General features: G+C 30.9%; 1 protein-coding gene and 1 long non-coding RNA gene across 2 annotated transcripts in view; both read left to right on the plus strand.

Annotated features, from left to right (window-relative positions):
- LOC140446755 (neuropeptide SIFamide receptor-like) overlaps positions 1–21,970 on the plus strand; it is a 351,230-nt gene that overhangs the window by 146,408 nt on the left and 182,852 nt on the right. The window lies entirely within an intron of this gene.
- On the plus strand, positions 17,071–18,140 carry LOC140446766 (uncharacterized). Its single transcript, XR_011951496.1, has 3 exons — positions 17,071–17,146; positions 17,824–17,936; positions 18,013–18,140. It is a non-coding gene; the product is annotated as an uncharacterized lncRNA (long non-coding RNA).

Consider the following 21,970-nt stretch of genomic DNA (forward strand, 5'->3'; position numbering starts at 1 on the left):
TTCTCTATTAATCATATCCTTGCCCACCCCCAAAAAACGCTCTCGATTTGAGCAACGCGGTCTTCGTTTTCGTTCACAAAGCTTTTGTAAACGAACAGATTTTTACCATCTACTTTTGTTAGCTTGTTCGTTACAGTAAGATTAATTCTTAAAGGCTAAAATTTTACGAATATCTTTAGAGCTACTAAAAAGTTCACAACTGATTATAAATATAACATTAAAATATTTTAACATCGTAAATTATATTCCAGAAGGTTGTGGTATAGTAAATTAATTTTGCTTATACGAACTATTTCAACTTATAAAATTTTTATATAATTTTCTTAATTTTTGTTCAATGAGGATGTTTCTTAAGAGTTAAAATTGTGTGAGTAAATTATATAAATTACGAGTCTTTAAAAACTTTACTGTTCATTATAAACGCGCAAATAAAATAGCTAAAATTGGTAAAAACTATTTCTTCTAATAATTGTTTTTAAGGGTCTAAACGTTAAAGAACCTTATAAAATACATTCCAGAGTATAAAAATATACCTAGTTATTCCATTTATTGGCACTTCCTTCAGCATACAAGACACTTTGTTTTTTACCTTTTTACTTTTTTTTAGTTATTTCTAATAAGAGAAATTGTTTGATTGAAACAATTGGTTGTTTTTTTACTTTTATATTTTGTTAGCACTTATTTTTAATTATGTCATTAATCTAGATATAGGGATGTTAATCTAAATAAAAAATAGACTTTTGTGTTCTCCACATTAAATATAGTTAGTGTTTCTCTATCTATCTAAAAATCAATAGCAAACCCCATAAATCCCGATTTTATTATCTTTTAAACACAATTTAACATTCACAATAGTCTCAGACTCAACACTGACCTTGACCGTTCCAGCTAACACGCCTATTTTTCGTTCTTTTGTCATGGAAAGACGATGCCACCATGAATCTCCCGCAAAAAGTCTATGAGATGAATATCTTTAGCGAACATCATCCCTCTGGTGAAAAACTGGGAATTTGTATATTCAATTTCCGTCTGAAGCGAAGTGGTTTGTAGATAAGAAGACATCTAGAACGATGTGGAAGGGGTTGGTGATATATTTGTGTTTTTTGTGTATGTATAAAGTATTTGGGTGAAATATCAACTATAGAAATAATATTATAAATATTATTTATATCAGTTACTAACAAAAAAAAATCTTATTTATTTCAACTTTTTTGGTTTTGTCATATTTTTACAACCTCTTCCAGACATATTATTCAGCTTATTTCGTTTTTCTACCATGTTTCCTATGTATCCCAATTCACATTTCTGGTTTATTTAGTGTATGGCGTATCACGATATACAGAGCCATCGAAAATAGTAATGGGAGACTTGAAATCATCCTTCTTCCTTTTAGGCTCTTAGTTAATACCTTCTTCTTTTTTGGTACCCTATTAGATCCCCTAACGTTGGCAATTACATTGGAGAATTGCTCATTGTCTTTAGTGCCTCAAAGATACCCACTGTATTACTAAATCCAAACTGTGTTTCTCAGTAAAACATGTTTACGAAGCAATCAATATGATACCCGTAGCTTACAAAATTGCTAAAATAACAAAACAATATCAGATGGTGAATTCGTAAAATAGTGCATGGTAGCTGTAAGCAATATTATTTGTCCAAAAAAAAGTAACGAGTTTCAGTCTTTAGCTTTATCACGAATGACGATAACTAATCGAATTGACGATATCGCTGTACAGTTATCGCCACAGTTGGAAATAAAATGCAAAAGCTTTGAACACTTTCCAAAAATCATAGACGAGAGCACATATGTGAGCGATACTGCTCAGTTGATGATTTTTATTAGAGGAATTGATGAAGAGTTTAACAATACCGGAGGATTAGCAAGCTTGCAATCAATGAAAGAAAATACTACAGAACAAAATATTTATAATTCTTGTTTTGAGGGTATTTCAAAGTTAAACTTGCCTAAAGAAAAATTATGTAATATAACCACTGATGGAGCACCCAATATAATGGGCAGAAAAGTCGGTTTTACGGTAGTATTTTGTAAAGAAAACTTTAATAATCATGCATTATTTCTGCACTGCTTACAACAATAGGACGTGTTATGTAAAGCAGCTTTTAACATACAACTCATATTGAGCGTGGTTGTTAAACTTACAAACACAATACGTTCACGAGGTTTGATACATAGACAATTCTAAGAGTTTTTAAAATCCAACGAAAGGAAATTTTCTGATTTTCTCTACCATACTTAAGTGAGATGGTTAAGCTGCGGTAAAGCATTTAAGAGAGTATGGAATTTAAGAAAGGCGATTTAGGACTTTTTGACGAAGCAAAGCAAATGACGACCTTAAGGTCATGTCTGACGAAAATTGGCTTCCTGAATTTGCACTTTTTACAGATTTGGAATCAAAAAGCACGAGTGAGGCTGAACAATTCAATGAGCACAGAGAAATTTAAAATTTTAAGAGGGGTTCAACAGGGATGTATTTTGTCTCCTGTGCTGTTTTTGTAGAGGCATTTAAAGAGTGCGATACCCGATAAATAACATTCGTTACGCCGACGATACCGCTATAATCCCAGACAACGAACATGATATGCAGTTGATGCTAAATAAAATAAATATCGTAGGAAGAATATATGACTTAAAGTGATAGTGAATGACCAATGGGATCCTCAACAAGAAATAAAATGCCGTACCGAACAAGCAAGACAAGCGTTTAATAAATTTAAACCTCTACTATTTAACCGCAATATTTCCTTCAATCTTCACTACAGGATGGTAAAATGCTATGTATGGTCCATATTTTTATATGGCAAGGAGACATGGATGTTAAAAATATGCTCCAATAACAAGTTGGAGGCCTTCGAAATGTGGACCTTGCGAATAATATTCCGCATACCATGGACAGATAAGGTGAGAAATGAGGAAGTGTTAAGAAGGGCAAATACTGAAAGAGAATTCCTCAAATTAACCAAAGTATGAAAAATTGGATATCTGGTCATATCCTGAAAGGAAAAAAATACGTAATCCGTTAACTAATTATCTAAGAAAACATTGAGGTTGCAACCAAATGTAGTGGATACGGAATTAAAGAACTAGATAGGTATAAATAACACTGGCGAGCTTTTGCTTGCCGCAAAAGATGCCAGATTCCCAGGCACCTGGGCTTAACATAATCAGCTAAAGAAATATAGGTGCACGGCACTATAAGAAGAAGGCAGATTTGTTGTTATACCCAAATAAATTGAATACGAAGCTTCAAGGCAAGAATCAATTCATAGATGAGTTTTGAGAGCCTTCACACTGCAGCTTAAATTATTTTCCAGATGTAGAGAGAAAAATGAACTCACACATTTTCCCAAACTGAGCAGTATGACACTTGTCTCAGAAAAAAACTTACCAAGGTTCGCTCAACAACTGAAGAAACTGCATAAGGAATTTGAGAAGAGATCTCTAGATTTGAAGTAAATTGAACCATCGCTTAACGTTTTTTCCATGCCTTTTAATGTCAACGTCGATGAAACGCTCGCCAACCTTTATCTTGAACTAACACATATGCAATGAAACACCCATTTTTAGCAACTTTTTCTTAATAGCGGCAAATTGGAATTTGGCCATATCTAGGATGCAATACCTAAATATAGTTGCCCACTCCCAAAAAATTATGGCTATGATTGGTACGAGTTATTAGAAAACATTGTATTGGTAATAGGCTATCGGGTGACCACCTTTTTTCATTACTAAAAATATAGCCACACAAAATTCAGCCGAATTATGACAAAATCACGCATAAACAAAAACAGTTTCACATGTCACATATCCCCACAAAGTCTATTTCTGCTACATCACAACTAACATAAAATTTTAATTTAGTTACCTACAATTGCTTTTGTATTTCAATCGTATATTTTGTAATATTGCACAATAGAAGTGTTTCCAAAAAATCCATATTTGTATCTTAGCAAACAAAATAACCAAAAATGCAAGAGCTTGGCCCGACATATATTTCTTTAGTAAATATTGGCACGCGAAAGAAAAAGTTAGGTTAAGAAATACTTGAAGAAACCTTGACGAAACTTGAAGATCTTAATGGAACGGTAGAGAAAGTCCCCTGAAGATAAGATCTAGGATCGGCATTACAAACCGATACCAGAATTGAGATGTATGCAATACTGTAAGAGCAAAATAGATTAAATAGATGTAACTAGTGTGCTGCATGAAAGCAGAATACCAATGAAGCTGAAAAGTAAATGATGAAAATGATGTTGTGAGCACATATTCATGAATGTTCCACTCTTCTACTCACAATCCGTTATAGGTTTTTATTAAAGTTGGTAAAAGAGAATGGGCTACCGGTTTCACTGTTTACAAACTTTTACAGCATGTTCAGGCCCTCAAGAAATAAGAATTGTACTGATATTCTTAGTTTCTTAAGTGCCTGAAGATGCTGTAAAAGTATGTAAACAGTGAAACCGGTAACTCGTTCTCTTTTACCAACTTTAATAAAAATCTATAACGAATTGTGAGTGGAAGAGTTATTTACCTAACTTTCATGAAAAGTAAATTTTTCAAGACGACAGTGAGTCCAACCTTGGTGTACAGTCCCAATTGCTGCACAATTACAAAGGCAGAAGAAGAAAGGCAAACAAAAGAAACAAGAAAGGGGAGCCTATTAATGCCAAAGTGAACATTTATAGATGGTTGGACAAATCAAAAGTCAAAGAAGAAGTATCTTCTATCAGTATAAGGTTCTCTAGGCTGAAGAGTCTTCAGCCTAGAAAACCTTTTACTGAAAGTAGAGAAATGGACGGCCACGAAAAATATATCAGAAAATGGCTGGGTAAGACATGTAAGAATATTGGTATTATATGACACAAGATAAAATTATTTAGCCCGCATATAAATAAAGATTGACTATAATGATTTAAACTTTGAAAAATTAAAGGCAAAAATATCGAGCACAATTTTAATAATCAAATTTGGGCTATCCAGCAAGCGCAGAATGTAATAAACATGAAATTAAACATAAATTGTACATAACACTACACTAAAACAAGGACAAACAGTTTAGTTTGTTTTAGTGTAGTGTTATGTACAATTTATGTTTAATTTCATGTTTATTACATTCTGCGCTTGCTGGATAGCCCAAATTTGACGAAATGCCCCTGATGATGCTGTAGAAAGCGAAAGTACTTAAGCAAGATTTGATTATTAAAATTGTGCTCGTTATTTGCCTTTAATTTTTCAAAGTTCATTTATTCGAGCATTCAACCTTATATCAATATAATGATTTAGCCGATATTCTATATTTTATAAATTAAGTTACACAAACGTACAGATTTGACAACTTTGTTACACAACCTACATCTTTCGTTTTCTAAAACATCAACTTTTTAAAGTCATTCGTTCAAATTCAGTTAAACTTTTCACCGACGCAATACTTTTTAACAAAGTTAGAGAAGTCTGCAATGGCTGAGATTTAGTTTCAATTCAGTTTTGTATAAAAGTTTTACTCAAAATAAAAAACAACGCATTATAAAGTCTAATGTCGTAAAATAAACCAGAGAAAAGATATTGCGGAACTAGGTATTGAGCAGTTTTGTTTTTATTACAATTATTTCCGGAGTTGGACCTTATTTAACGCAGTTGCTGCATTTGCAGTCGTCAACATCGTTAATTCACAAGTTGATGTTGGTGAAAGAAAGAACATCGAAAGTTTATAAAAGAGATAATATTCATAAATATAATCAACATGTAGAAAATCTAAAATATTTCTCTGTAAATGTCCAAAAACGATATTGTTATATATTCAGACTATTTCAAACGAACTCATTTTAAGTAAAATTATCGAAATTCTTTGCTTATAATTAAAGCAAATTTTAAAAGATATAGTCACAGATTAAGCACAAAATTTTATGTTACAATTTCTAGCTTATAAATCAAGTTTCCAGAAAACCCATATGAAATCTGATCTGTGAATATCTAAATAGGATGACATCAGAAAAAAACGTAAAGTTAAGACAGAATGTCGAACATTTAAAGCCAGTTGGACTAAAATCTATTTTGTCACAAAACCAAAAGGAAACATACTGTGCCTCATATGTCATGACCAAATGTCCATTTGTAAGGAGTACAATATTAGGTTAGGTTAGGTTAGGAATGGAATTGGGCAGGCCATGTAGCGAGAATGCATGACTTACGATGAACGAGCAAAATTACACATTGGACGCCAAGAGCAGACAAACGTAGTAGAGGAAGACCACCTACACGTTGGGCTGACGACATCAGGCGGATCACGAAAAATTGCCAACAAAGAGCACAAAATCGCAAAGAATGGAGGAGTTTAAGAGAAGCCTATGTCTTGCAATGAACGTCATAAATAAAGGCTGGATGATGATGATGACAATATTAGGTCATTACTCTACAAAAAACTCTTCTAAATACAATGAATACAAAGGTCATATTCAAATCGATCTTTTAAATTCATTGAAGAAAAATATGGTCAACACGCAATGTTCAAAATACCAAAAGAAAACTCCGAGACAGTTACAAAAATCAGATTTAAGATAGCAGAAACAATTGCCAAGAGAAGCAAACCCTTATTGGAGGGAGAATGTGTCAAGGAATTTGTCCAGAGCAGAAAACACTAGTTAAAAATAGAAGCTTGTCACATTACACCATAACAACATAGCAAAAAGAATTAATATCATGACCAAAAATATCAAATCGTCTTAGTAAAAGCACAACTAAAGAAATGCGTTTTTTATAGGTTCGCTCCCGACGAAAGTACTTATATATACGATACAGCGAACGTGAGACTCGTTAGAGGAGTGACAAAAAACTATACTGTGATCGAGGAATTGCTTGATTTGCCTTCAATGAACGATACAACTAGAGTAAAAGACATCTACGAAGAAGTAATGAGTTGCATAGAAAAATATGAAATTCAAATCGAAAATTTTCGCAGCTTAACTGCTGGCGGTGCACCGGTGTTGACAGGAAGAGCAAATGGTTTTGTGGCTTTAACCCATTTGATCCCACGACATTTTTTTTCGATAATAAATGATTTTTTTAAATTTCTTTGTTGAATATGGGTTAAATAGTAACAATTTAGTGTTATTTGTTATAAAAAAATTTAATTTTTAGCAAAAAGTAAAAGTAAAAATGCAAATATTTTATTTTCTTACAATATAGATACATACTTGGGTATATCCTGTATTATAATCTAACTAGTATGAAATTGTGCAAAACAATCACGTTCAATACACAGAGTAACTTCACACTTTATACAAATCCAACGTACTCTTTGATGGCATAAGCGACATCGAAGTTGTTTGTCTATTTTCTTTGAAAAACTTCTTGAATAATGACGTACTACATCTCGTTGAAAAGCCAAAAGATCCATTTCTTTATTTTCAGCAAACATTTGTAACCTCCACGAGTTAACAAGAGCTGAGTTGAGCATGTGGGTAAAAATGGGCCACCACAATTTTTTACCTTGTATACTGACTCGGTAGTTATTAATCGATTGGTCAAAGAGATCAACTCCGCCCATTGAAGCATTGTATGATGAAAAAAGTTTTGGTTGGGGTACATCAATTTTTCCTTTGGCAGCAGCACACCAACGATTCACTTTCAATACTATCGTAATTTAATGCCATTGTGACGACATTGTTGTTTTTTCATTTTACAAAAAGTAGTAAACTTGTTTTGTCAAAGCGATATTCGAAATATCCACGATTCTTCTTTTTCATTACAGCGGAAGGTAACAAAGGACATTTTTTATACAATTTTCTCTTGTTGTACCTATTGCCCTAAAGCACTTCTCTTTTAAAGTTTTTATCAAATTGTAACTAGTAAAATAATTGTCAAAAAATAGTTCGTGGTCAGTAGGTACATCAACGACATCAAGCATTTTTAGAACAACTTGTTATCCCAAAGGCAACGCCGCGACTTTTGATTTACCCACTGATGCTCCACAATATATGTCAAAATTGTAGCAATAACCAGTTGAACTACAAAGCATCTAGTCCTTGTACCCAAATCTTACTGGCTTTCCCCTTATGAACTGTTTAGATGAGTGATGCCCAAAATACTTTATCATCACTTCATCAATTGATAAGTCTTTTATTTAGTTTGTTCATGAAAGGCCTTACTTTATACATGTTGTCCCTTGTATCAAATTGCGAATTATCTGCCAAATGTAGGTATTTTTTAATTTCTTGGAAACGGTTCCTTAACATTGCATTAGTCACGAGGGGAACCTGAAGATCCTCATCTAAACACCAATAGCTGCGCTCTCGTGGCAACCTTTGATATCCAGTAAAAAGTAAAATAGCCAGAAATATCTTTATCTCCTCCTCCGTTACATGAAATTGATGATTATTATTTTGAGCGGCATATAAATTTGTCTGCTGTGTAATATATTCAATAATTTCATTGTCAAAAAATTTCTCAAATATTTCTATAGGAGATTTACCTCGGATTTGTTCTTTGATTTTATCCAGACGACCCTCGTAACCTGTTGTAAATGTCATACTAATATCAGTCATTTCTTCCGTCCAGTCAGATTTCTTGGTTTTATTTTGACCCTTCAGTAAATTTTCTCTTCTAATGGCAAGAGGAAGATTGTCTTCTTTGTCATTATCAGAGTCATCACTCATATAATAAACGTCTGTTTCTCCAGGAACGTCTTTCGGAAAGCTTTGAGTCTGAAGATCATCCTCATCTATGTCCTCATTGTCAGTTTGATAGTCAGTCTCAGTCTGAAGCTAAAGCAAGAGTTCTATAGCGTTTTTCATAAAACCCAATGGGACTAATGGGCCGCAATTCTTGAAAATCCATTCCAATGTAAATATTAAACCTGAAACAATAAAAAACCAAATAATCATTTTGATCTCATACAAACCCACTGTACTCAGATGAGTACAGGTCTATTTTGTAACATAAAAACAACAATGATAAAAAAAAATCTTATACTGAATAAATAAACATTACTAGTACTTAGCCTTACAACAATAAAATTTAAAAAAAATGAGGTAAAAGAAATAAATTAGACTTACTCACAATCAATTTAATTTTACTACCCAAGACGACCGGTTTCGCTTTCTAAAATTTGCAAAGCATCATCAGGTCAGTGGTGCAAAGTAATGCAAATTGCTTTGCAAATTTTAGAAAGCGAAACCGGTCGTCTTGGGTAGTAAAATTAAATTGATTGTGAGTAAGTCTAATTTATTTATTTTACCTCTTTTTGAAATGGACTCACACAAGCAACACATTCATGATTTAAAAAAAATGATAAATAGTATCAAAATCACAAAATAAAAAAAACTTCAATAATCCAACAGAAATATGGAGGTTAGCTTATAATTACTGCGGCAAAAATTACGAAGAAGAGCATAGGGTATAATTTGTGAAAATCTAGTAGAACAATTCCTAATAGAATCTGAGATACACGTGGAGTACCACTTTTTTACCAGATCTGTCACTACTAGGGCATTTTCGCTGCTGTACTTAGACGAGTACAGTGGGACCAAATGGGTTAATATAAGTACTAGAACTCAAACCTATGATAGATAAAATAGTGCGGGCATTTAATTTTATAGGCGCAAGAGGCTCAAATCAAAGACAGTTCCAAGCATTTTTGTCAGATGTAGGTACATATGTAGGCCAAACTGACTTATCAGAGCAACAACATTAAAGCGATTCTATTTATTGCTCTCTGAAATAAAGATTTTTTTGAAAAAAAGGTCAAGAAATTAATTTCCTATCTGATGAGCAGAGGTTGGCCGATCTGGCTTTCCTAGTTTATATAACTGAGTATCACTCTGACCCTAACCAAAAACTGCAAGGAAAATAGCAAATATGTTTGAAGGTTTATGAACATGTTCAAGCTTTCACTAAGAAGCTTATATTATTGGAGAAATAGTTGGAACAAAAGCAGTAAGTTCGTTTGGAGACATTATCTTTCAGAAATCAAAAGAAGTTGGGCTTAACTAAGTACGTGTCGTTGTTGCAAATATTAAGGAATAATTTTAATGAGAGATTCGTAGACTTCGAATTACAAATGTCCAACAAGAAAGTCTTCCAAAATCCGTTTGATGTTAAAATTGAAAGCGCTGGACTAAACTTACAGTAAGACTTGATTGAGATACAAAGCAACTCTCTTCTTAAACCACCATACAATGATTGCCTTCCAAACGCTCTGATTGAATTTTGCCCCAACCAACACCCAAAGCTTACCAAATTAGTTTCTTAACAAATTTCCTTATTTTTCAGTACTTGGCAACATTTTTTTTACGCATAAAACAATAAATCAAAAACAAGGTCATCTTTAACACACAGCCATCTTACAGGCATTCTACGCATAGATGAATTGTACAAGCAAAAAAGATGCCAGTAATCTCGTTAGGTTTTAACTAAGCTAAGTGAAAAATTTTGTAAAACTGATGCTTTCTTTTTTAATAAATCATCTATATTTAATAACTGTATTAATAAAAAAAATTCAGTAACCTTAACCGGGGTATTAACTATTTTATATTTCTTCCATCGACGAAAGATGTTTGTCTTAAACGGTTTGGTTTAATTTGTATAAATTTGACGACGACGCATTTCTAAGGAAACAAAAAAACGATGTTACATGAAAAAATCCTTAGAAACTCAAAAAAGCAGCCGGTGAAACACATTCCCATCTCTACCTGAGATGACGTGTCGTGCATGCCAGACAAAGTGGCAGGAAATTCAAAAGGAACTGCAGATACTCATGCGTTTGTTGACTGCTCTTGTCGGAATATCCGGCATGTTGGATGCTGGATCCATTACCGTGAGACGATTGCAAACACATGACAAGTGCAGTTGAAGTGTGAATGCAGAAAATGGCTCGAAAGATTGAAAAAGTATGTAAAATGGAACAAAGAAATTGTTTCACCATGAACATATCGTTTTTATTTCAAGTAAAAAGACGCCTTTCTGGTAATTCCACCAATATAAGCTTAATTGTTGGAAAGTCCAATATGAAATCGTGAAACGACAACAGTTTCCTGTTTCCCACAAACAATAACACGGGAAAACAAACATAACCTCGACAATACGGTCTTCTCAGAAACATTAGCGTAGACGATTATGATGTGCTTTCCATTTCCTTGTGCGCCCTCTCCACGTGGGAAGAGATTGTGTTTGACCTTTGAAAATATTTGGAACAAACAGTGTAAACGGTTTGCTAATGGATTCTATTGATTTGAACTTGAGTGACCATGAAATTAAGGGTTCATCATTTTGATACGAAAATGATTTTTCTCGTGTTTTCAAGGAAAAGCTTAAAGGCCCATAGGGAAAATTATAACCGATACTTGAGCGAACTTTCACCCTGCTGTGAATGGGTTTTATTGATGAAATTAAGAGATTAATAGATTTTTTAAGAGATATGCTTTAACATAATATATATATATATATATATATATATATATATATAACTATTACATAAAATGTTTTTTTAGTCAATATTACTTCTTGAAAAAGGCATGGATTTCCTGCCGAAACGTCGAATAAATATATGAAAATGCCTTAGTACCAAATCAAATTTTTTTATGAACCTAAACCCAAGAAAATCCACTAAAAAAATATATATTAAGGTTCAAGAACTAAACTCAAACAATATATTTAGGCATGGGTGAAAATGTGCCTTTCTACCTTGGTATTGAAACCAACTTCGGAAAAACAACCGTCCAACAGATGAAACTCTACAAAAAATTATTGACTAAGAGGACAAATCAAAGAAATCGAAGAATTTTTTTACTTAGATGTAAAACAGAAAATTTAATACCAAACTTTTTAAATTTAAATATAGAACACATTATTCTTAATTCTGTAAACCTTGCACGTAAATTTAGTAACGTTTTTACTGTATTCACAAAACAAACCTTGAATTTACTCATAGCAGATACCACTATCTCATTAAAAACTTTAGACTCGGAACTAGAAAAACTAGAAACAAAATTAATCGAAGCATTACCAGTTGCTACTTTTAATACATTTAAAGAAACATCCATACAATACAATGAACGTATTTTTTGTAAAATTCGCGATAGAAATATCAAAAAAATTAATATGCTATCATCAAAATCGGATAATAAAAATCTCAATAATAAATTGCAGGATACTTGGTTAGAAAATTTAACAAATGTAGAAATTCCCAGTGACGTACAAGATGTTTTAAGTCTAGGAGATAATTTTGCGGTTCCCATCCGTAATAAAAATGATATCCCAACATCAGAAATTATTTGTTCAATTGAGAGTTCAATTTCTAACTTAAGTACAAATGTACAGGATGATATCAGAACTAAATGTTGTAACATTTTGACAAACTTTAAAAACAAAAACAAATACCCTTTTGAAAACAAAACAATACAAAAGAAAATTAAAAAGACAAAAGCTTTTTTAAACGAGAACCCCAATTTAGTTGTTCTGAAACCTGACAAAACTAACAAGACTGTTATTATGGAGTCCGAAGACTATGACAGTAAAATGAATTCTCTATTGAATGACAACACAACATACCGTGAAATGAAAAATGATCCTACAAATATTTTCCAAAAAAGAAATAACGAATTAGTCGACAGATGGGAAAAAATGTGCTACATCTCACCTAACACTGCTAATTCGCTCAAGATACATAATGCTGTAATTCCAAAAATATACGGTCTACCCAAAACACATAAAGAGGGTGTACCGCTGAGACCTATTGTTTCATGCATTCAGTCTCCTTTTGAAAACCTTTCAAAATATTTGAAGAACATTATTTCCAACGTAATAAATAAAAATCCACACTATTTAAAAGACGCTGATCACCTGAAATTAAAACTCAAAAATATACATTTACCTCCAAATTATAAATTAGTTTCTCTCGATGTGGTATCTTTATACACCAATATTCCAATAGCTTTAGCGAAAGACATTATTAAAAAAAAGTGGAATGAAATCAAAGCGTTCACAGACATCCCTCTAGAAGAATTTCTGCTAGCAGTCGAAACAACATTAAAATCAACCTATTTCCTATATAAAAACAAAATCTTCCAACAAACAGATGGATGTGCTATGGGTGCTAGCATATCCAGTGCCATCGCTCAATTAGTTTTAGAGCATCTAGAGGAAATTGTTTTAAATAAAATAGATTTTGATATACCTTTTTTCTATCGCTATATAGATGACTGCTTGAGCGCAGCACCAGAGGATAAAATGGATATTTTACTAAATGAATTCAATAACTTTCACCAAAAACTAAAATTTACATTAGAAATTGAAAAAAATCATCAAATTAATTTTCTGGACCTGACCTTACATAGAGAAAACAGCACTATAACTACTTCATGGTACACCAAAAAAACCTGGTCATCGAGATATCTGAATTTCAACTCTCATCATCCCCTGTCTCAAAAGAAATCAGTAGTTATCGGACTCGCCGATAGAGCTATTAGATTATCCGATCCTATTAATAGACCTCAGGCCATTAAAAAAGCAAAAACAGCACTAACACTTAATTCATACCCACACCACCTTATCGACAACACTTTCAAATCGCGACTGCATAAATTTTACAATAACAATAATAACAATGAAACCAACACGGAAAAGAAAAACTATATGTCTCTTCCCTATATAAAAGGATTATCAGAACAAATTGCAAATCTTCTGTCCAAACATAATATTATGGTTGCTCATAAAGGGCACAATCTTTTGAAAAAGAATTTTACAAGATTAAAAACAAAAACCCCTCTATTAAAAAGATCGCATGTTGTATATGAAATTCCCTGCTCGAATTGTGATGGAGTTTATATTGGACAAACCAGTCAGCTACTTAACTCAAGAATACGTTCCCACAAATATGACAAAAAAAACTCAACCGCCCTCACAAAACATGAAAACGAAAAAAAACATAAATTTGATTTTGAGAAAACCAAGATCCTAAAAAGTGAACCCAACAGGAAAAAGAGAGAGCTTCTAGAGTCTATACAAATAAAAAAAAACAACAATAATGCAATAAATGATAAAAAAGATGTCAAAAATTTGAACAAAATATATTTTAACTTAATTTAAAAACACACAATAAGACAATCTCAGAACGCCTATGATGTTAAAATAACTGGTTGTTTAAACGATAAACTAACTTCAATAAACAACACATTAGATCTAAAATATATTTTACATGTAGTGACTTAGTGGGTATGTCCTATGTTTTTAACATTATTTTAATTGTGACGTCTACTTTTTAGTAACAAATTTTTACATGCTTGGTAAGTCAAAAGTTTAACTTTTAAATCGTATTATGTCTGTCATAAAATGTTTTTTTAGTCAATATTACTTCTTGAAAAAGGCATGGATTTCCTGCCGAAACGTCGAATAAATATATGAAAATGCCTTAGTACCAAATCAAATTTTTTTATGAACCTAAACCCAAGAAAATCCACTAAAAAAATATATATTAAGGTTCAAGAACTAAACTCAAACAATATATTTAGGCATGGGTGAAAATGTGCCTTTCTACCTTGGTATTGAAACCAACTTCGGAAAAACAACCGTCCAACAGATGAAACTCTACAAAAAATTATTGACTAAGAGGACAAATCAAAGAAATCGAAGAATTTTTTTACTTAGATGTAAAACAGAAAATTTAATACCAAACTTTTTAAATTTAAATATAGAACACATTATTCTTAATTCTGTAAACCTTGCACGTAAATTTAGTAACGTTTTTACTGTATTCACAAAACAAACCTTGAATTTACTCATAGCAGATACCACTATCTCATTAAAAACTTTAGACTCGGAACTAGAAAAACTAGAAACAAAATTAATCGAAGCATTACCAGTTGCTACTTTTAATACATTTAAAGAAACATCCATACAATACAATGAACGTATTTTTTGTAAAATTCGCGATAGAAATATCAAAAAAATTAATATGCTATCATCAAAATCGGATAATAAAAATCTCAATAATAAATTGCAGGATACTTGGTTAGAAAATTTAACAAATGTAGAAATTCCCAGTGACGTACAAGATGTTTTAAGTCTAGGAGATAATTTTGCGGTTCCCATCCGTAATAAAAATGATATCCCAACATCAGAAATTATTTGTTCAATTGAGAGTTCAATTTCTAACTTAAGTACAAATGTACAGGATGATATCAGAACTAAATGTTGTAACATTTTGACAAACTTTAAAAACAAAAACAAATACCCTTTTGAAAACAAAACAATACAAAAGAAAATTAAAAAGACAAAAGCTTTTTTAAACGAGAACCCCAATTTAGTTGTTCTGAAACCTGACAAAACTAACAAGACTGTTATTATGGAGTCCGAAGACTATGACAGTAAAATGAATTCTCTATTGAATGACAACACAACATACCGTGAAATGAAAAATGATCCTACAAATATTTTCCAAAAAAGAAATAACGAATTAGTCGACAGATGGGAAAAAATGTGCTACATCTCACCTAACACTGCTAATTCGCTCAAGATACATAATGCTGTAATTCCAAAAATATACGGTCTACCCAAAACACATAAAGAGGGTGTACCGCTGAGACCTATTGTTTCATGCATTCAGTCTCCTTTTGAAAACCTTTCAAAATATTTGAAGAACATTATTTCCAACGTAATAAATAAAAATCCACACTATTTAAAAGACGCTGATCACCTGAAATTAAAACTCAAAAATATACATTTACCTCCAAATTATAAATTAGTTTCTCTCGATGTGGTATCTTTATACACCAATATTCCAATAGCTTTAGCGAAAGACATTATTAAAAAAAAGTGGAATGAAATCAAAGCGTTCACAGACATCCCTCTAGAAGAATTTCTGCTAGCAGTCGAAACAACATTAAAATCAACCTATTTCCTATATAAAAACAAAATCTTCCAACAAACAGATGGATGTGCTATGGGTGCTAGCATATCCAGTGCCATCGCTCAATTAGTTTTAGAGCATCTAGAGGAAATTGTTTTAAATAAAATAGATTTTGATATACCTTTTTTCTATCGCTATATAGATGACTGCTTGAGCGCAGCACCAGAGGATAAAATGGATATTTTACTAAATGAATTCAATAACTTTCACCAAAAACTAAAATTTACATTAGAAATTGAAAAAAATCATCAAATTAATTTTCTGGACCTGACCTTACATAGAGAAAACAGCACTATAACTACTTCATGGTACACCAAAAAAACCTGGTCATCGAGATATCTGAATTTCAACTCTCATCATCCCCTGTCTCAAAAGAAATCAGTAGTTATCGGACTCGCCGATAGAGCTATTAGATTATCCGATCCTATTAATAGACCTCAGGCCATTAAAAAAGCAAAAACAGCACTAACACTTAATTCATACCCACACCACCTTATCGACAACACTTTCAAATCGCGACTGCATAAATTTTACAATAACAATAATAACAATGAAACCAACACGGAAAAGAAAAACTATATGTCTCTTCCCTATATAAAAGGATTATCAGAACAAATTGCAAATCTTCTGTCCAAACATAATATTATGGTTGCTCATAAAGGGCACAATCTTTTGAAAAAGAATTTTACAAGATTAAAAACAAAAACCCCTCTATTAAAAAGATCGCATGTTGTATATGAAATTCCCTGCTCGAATTGTGATGGAGTTTATATTGGACAAACCAGTCAGCTACTTAACTCAAGAATACGTTCCCACAAATATGACAAAAAAAACTCAACCGCCCTCACAAAACATGAAAACGAAAAAAAACATAAATTTGATTTTGAGAAAACCAAGATCCTAAAAAGTGAACCCAACAGGAAAAAGAGAGAGCTTCTAGAGTCTATACAAATAAAAAAAAACAACAATAATGCAATAAATGATAAAAAAGATGTCAAAAATTTGAACAAAATATATTTTAACTTAATTTAAAAACACACAATAAGACAATCTCAGAACGCCTATGATGTTAAAATAACTGGTTGTTTAAACGATAAACTAACTTCAATAAACAACACATTAGATCTAAAATATATTTTACATGTAGTGACTTAGTGGGTATGTCCTATGTTTTTAACATTATTTTAATTGTGACGTCTACTTTTTAGTAACAAATTTTTACATGCTTGGTAAGTCAAAAGTTTAACTTTTAAATCGTATTATGTCTGTCATAAAATGTTTTTTTAGTCAATATTACTTCTTGAAAAAGGCATGGATTTCCTGCCGAAACGTCGAATAAATATATGAAAATGCCTTAGTACCAAATCAAATTTTTTTATGAACCTAAACCCAAGAAAATCCACTAAAAATATATATATATTTATATATATATATATATATTTATATATATATATATATATATATATATATATATATATATATATTATATATATATATATATATATATATATATACATAGGAAAGAAATCTGAACTACCAACTTACATTTCAATCTACTAAGTCAATCATATTTTGTTCTTGAAACAATACGTTTAATTAATAATTATAATAATATTACTTACAGATTAATATACTTAATAATACGATTATTTTTTCTCAAAATTGCCAAAAATATTTATTGCTGTAATTTTAAGGTAATATTGAATAAAATAATTTAAAGTTTTATGTTAGTTTAGATTTAAATACCTAGCGCCCCCTAGGAACGAAATCTGAACTACCAACTGACATGAATAAACTTATCTGACAGATAAAATGTAAAATATTTATTTGCTAATAAATAAAGTACCGAATAAGAACTTATCTATAAGATAATTTGTATTTATTGTAGTCTGTTATTATGTTGTAGATTATCACCAAATTAAACATATAACCTAAATATTGTTGTTTATTGAGGGTGAGAGACATGGATCACGTAGAAGATTTAGAAGATTTCATTAGAAGATTTAATGAAATCGAAAAGTATGATTTTTAACATTTATAAACTTAGTGCAAAAATATAATATTCGAGAATCAACCATTTTTTTTATGTTTTTAGGAGGTTAAGATTAAATAAACCAACAATGATCTATATTCTGAGAAAGATTGTAAATAGTTGTTAATGAAAAATTATAAAAGTAAGTATTCTACCTTCTTTTCTTCACTTAGAAGGCATTCAATGTTTGCGTACTCTTGATAACTAAAAAAAAGTTTAAGTGGAGACAATAGAAATACCGTAAAGTCATGTTTAAGGAGTTCACTAAACAATTAAAACTTCTATAATGAATTCCATATTAAAACCAGATATCTAACAGAACTTTGTATGTATGAAAGAGAAGGTTTAGGTACTATTTTATCCAATGGAAGTGGCTGTAAAGATTCCAATCGTTCTAATCTACAGCAACATTCTATAACCTAGGGAGAGATCAAAATGAAGACAATTTTGAAGATGAATTGCTTAATGAAGACATTGAACTTTCTGAAATTGAAAATGTTTGAGCTAATATAATATTTTAGTGTTATGAAGAAACTTCAGAAGAATCGTTAATAGAACATGTATAATTTTTTTATTCGTTATTAAATTTTTCTTTACATATTTTAATTTATTCCTGACACCACAAATTATATAATCAAAAGAGCTATTAAAACAATAGTGTGCTTTCTTTGACAATTAATTAAATATTGGTGTGTTCCGAAATAAGTTTTACGTTTATCTTACAAATAAAGTGACCGAAACATAATTTGGCGAGAAAAGACAAGTACATTTTATTCTATGAATAAATGTCTATCCTCCAGATAACTATCTGTCAGATAGGACAATATTTATCTGTGGGTGAAAAGACCGGCCCTTTCATGCAAGAAGTTTATTATTTTAAAAATTAAATTTTTAACTCTTCGATCTAGTTTTCGATCCTAAAATATTGGCTGCGAATTTAGTGATTGGTAAAAAATAAATTGTCAAACTAGAATTACGCTGATTTTTGTACGTAGATCGATTTAATAAGATGCCTTTACGCAATAGTTAAGCGATTCTCCAAAAGTGACATTTGTTATGGAAGTTGTACAACACACTAAAATATCATTTTGTTGTCGTCCTAGTCTTAAATAGAGGAAAATCGGAAAAAAGTGAGTGGAGTGACGGTAAATAGGAATTAATTTGATCAACCTATAGTATTGTAAATTTTGCGGTGGTAAGCCAAGCATACGTCTTTGTTTGTTACACAGTCGATAGATTTAACGGAATGCAGTTGACTAAAGATTTGATTTGGACAATTCAGTTTAAGTCTTGTTATATATCCTTGTTTTTTTCTATTAAAATTGTTCGTTTACGGACCAATTGGGATTTTTTTGTTGTTAGCAATAATGTTCAAAAAGGTTTTATCAATGAGTCGTCCTTCATTGAGATATAAATGAAATCAATTTATTCAATTTGTCGACAGGAATATGACAATTACTGATAGCCAGCAATTACTGAGAGAACTCTTCGGAAAAAATATCGTTTAATAATTCAACTTGTTTGTTTGTCGCTAGTCAGTTTCTTATCGTTCACGTCCTTTTATTGTTGATTCTACATTGCTACATTCAATCGAACTAATTCGTTCAATGAATTTTGTTCATATTCACTTTTCACTTTTTACGTTCACAATTCTCGATTAAAGGCGTCCCTCAATTCACGATGTGGTGATGGCATTCATAACTAAACACTGCTGCACATAAGGTATAACATGTCTTCGATTAAAAGCCAATCCTATTTATGAAAATCCTTATTCATCTCTAGATTGGAATTCCTTGAACCAACACAAATTCTTTATAAATTGCCATCTGTCATAACATCCTTGTGCTGTACATCTTTATAAACAAAAATTTATACAAAAGTTACAATTTAAACAAAAAACAAAAATATGCTGTTGTTTGGTAACAATTTTTTGAACTTTATTATGGCTAAACTAAAATAAATTAATATCTTAAGATAAATATCTAGTTTATTTTAACTATCTAGTTTATTACAAATATTCAAGTGTTTATTATAAAAGTGTTTAAATTATTGTATTAACAAATTTATTTCATAAACAAAAAATTGATTTTAGATAATTAACTGGATTTTGTTTTATATCTTATTTTATATTTTGTTTAATCTTTATTTTATTTTTTTTTTTAATTATTTTGCTATTTCGGAAGGAGAAAAATCAGACAAATTAAACCAATTTTTGGTCCTATTATGCATTTTTTCTATAAAGTATAACTTATAAACTTATAAGTTTAAATACAGTTATCCTAGTTTTTGGTAGACGAATACATAAGAAAATCAGAAACATATTGATATTATTATTTAAAAACTTATTTTATGTAATCTGCAGTATAGATGTTAAATAATAGACGGCTCATCACGGATCCCTGTTGTAGTCCCTGTTTATGATATCAAGGATTTATAAGTTTATTATTATTTGTTTTCATATAAATTTTTCTGCAGGAATAAAAGTTTAGTTAAATATCGACCAGTTCTGGTGGTACGAAAATTTTTGATTATTTTTCAATTAAAATATAGAGATAAATATTATCTTATAATTAAAAGTGAAACTGGAACAAACCATGAAGTGGAAATATCCAGGAGTGGCTAGTATACCTGTTGAATACAAAGCACGTGGTGTTCGTGTGTATTAAGGTATAAAAAAAAATTGCTTATTACAAGCTTAAATTTTTATTTTAAGAAGATCTTTTCGGAATTAAATCATTCCATCATCAGTTAAATAAAAAGTTGTTAAAAAACATTGTATGGCCACTTAAAAAAACTTTCGAAGGACATCCGTATTAAAATATAATCCTCATGGTTTTATCAAGGTAAATGCAATAGACTTAACTTATTGATTATTAAAACTGAAGATGGGGGCATCTTACATGACCAGCTACCAAACTTCACCAGCTACAGGGGGTCATGTAAGATGCCCCCATCTTCAGTTTTAATAATCAATAAGTTAAGTCTATTGCATTTACCTTGATAAAACCATGAGGATTATATTTTAATACGGATGTCCTTCGAAAGTTTTTTTAAGTGGCCATACAATGTTTTTTAACAACTTTTTATTTAACTGATGATGGAATGATTTAATTCCGAAAAGATCTTCTTAAAATAAAAATTTAAGCTTGTAATAAGCAATTTTTTTTTATACCTTAATACACACGAACACCACGTGCTTTGTATTATCTTATAGTCCTTTCATATCTAATACTATTATGTTTAAATAAATATTACTTAAAAAGGAATTCTAAATGTCAGTTAACACAATACGTGTATATACAACCACACATCCCTAATTCCAGATGGTTTAAGAATTTCAATACAGCCCGTAAATATACAACAACTTAAATAAGATTGAGATTTGGCCACGCTTGTTATCCTGCTCATCTTGCACAAATCAAAATATACAATTCAGACTTATGCGAAACTTGTCACGAACAAGGAGACCTTAACCACATTTTTTTGGTATTGCTTTTCCTGCAGCCTCATTTACTATTAATAAGAAAGAAATTTCGTCTGTATTTCCAAATTCCATATTATTCTCAAAGAAAAAATCTACAGCATCTGTATGCATTTCCTTTTTTCTGTATACATTTTGTACATTCTTACATCTGTAAACATTTTGTTTGCTTTTTTAATATTTCATTTACTTTTAGGTAATTTTTTTTTCATTTTAACAGAAGGCATTTGTTACTATTGCAGTAAGGTGGAATTTTCTGCAGCTTGCTTTTGGTCCCAAAATTGACATTCCCAGCAAAACTCAGCTTGTTCGTATGATTTTTAGAGGTTAAGTAGGATTTTAGTCTTTGACGACTGGACTATATTTTAAAATATGTATGATTCTCTTATTTTGTATAAATATCATTCTAATTTTATTGATATTTAATTTTTTTCCTTCGAATTATGTCTTCCACGAACATTTTTTATTACACCTAACATTTTTTTAATTTTGAATGTATAAGCAATTAAATCAGTGTAGTCTATCCACGTCTATCCTTAG

This window comes from Diabrotica undecimpunctata, chromosome 1 (genome assembly GCF_040954645.1).
Source record: "Diabrotica undecimpunctata isolate CICGRU chromosome 1, icDiaUnde3, whole genome shotgun sequence".
Lineage (NCBI taxonomy): Eukaryota > Metazoa > Arthropoda > Insecta > Coleoptera > Chrysomelidae > Diabrotica > Diabrotica undecimpunctata.